Below are 1,221 nucleotides of genomic sequence, written 5' to 3' on the forward strand. Positions count from 1 at the left end.
CAGACTGAATAAAAAGGAGAAAATATGTTGAGCAGATGCATTCATATTTCTGAGATTACTGACTACAGATACAGTATGACCAGCTGCCTCAAACTCCTGCTGCTACATTGTCCTCGGCATGATGGACTGTACCCTGCAATCACTAGCCAAAATAACCCTTTTCTACATTAAGTGACTGTTGTCATGTATTTTCACACTGCAATGGTAAGAAAATCTAATGCAGATAGTGATAATTTACGATACTTCTTTTTTTCAATACTTAGCTCTGTAAGTATATAAGACACGGGATGAAAACACATCACATAAGGTATTTGGCTTATTTTTATGAAATGAACAATTCTTCTTTGTTTTAAATATCCAAAATTCTGAAAAGGTAAAGATATTTAGAGTTTTATATAAAGTTGAAATCAATACTTTTTAAAAAAAATTGAGTTAAATGACAGACATGTATATTAGAGTACTTTTACTTATGCATTAAAAGTTTTTAAAATTTTTAATGTATTTGGAATAAAACCTGGAAAGCTAGTTGGTTTTGTTGATAAATTATCCTTCTATACAGCATATGCAACTTGCAAAAATTATAAAGTGTATACTCAGTAGTATAAATAAAGAGAAAAATACAAACACAAATCAAGTCTCCTTTTTAATAATGCCTGCAGCACATGGAAAACACAGTTATGTCTGTAGTGAGATTGATTAACTAGAGAAAAATGCACTGAAGAGCCCTTAGTGATAAATCCAGAAAGAAAAGGCATAAGTTATGCTAGAAAATCTTTTAAATAATCATAAATGAAATAATGAAATCACAAGTAAATGGAAATGCCAATCCTAGTCTTATTGGGGAAGGTTTAGATTAGCATAAATTTAATGCAATTCCAATTAAAATAGCACATGGATTTTTGCTTGCATGAGATGATCTTATAATTTATAGGGTACCATAAATTCTGGCTAGTAGTGAAGAACATTGAGAGAATATGGTCTAAAGTGGCTGCAATCAGCTTGGCAGAGTGGTGCTATGTAGAATGGGAAAATAAATCAGTAGAAATGGACATGTTGCAAAATAATTAACAATAAAATCCACAATAAATTGTAGTCTACTCTGTGCTGTGAGTGAATTATATTCAGGATAAACACAGTGGTGATGCCATTCAAATACCTGGAAAGGAAGAAGTAATGGTGGGTCCTCCATTTTTCCTATGTCTATTTAAAGGTAAATCCTAA

This window comes from Grammomys surdaster, unplaced genomic scaffold, assembly GCF_004785775.1.
Source record: "Grammomys surdaster isolate TR1022 unplaced genomic scaffold, NIH_TR_1.0 125776, whole genome shotgun sequence".
NCBI classification, from domain to species: domain Eukaryota; kingdom Metazoa; phylum Chordata; class Mammalia; order Rodentia; family Muridae; genus Grammomys; species Grammomys surdaster.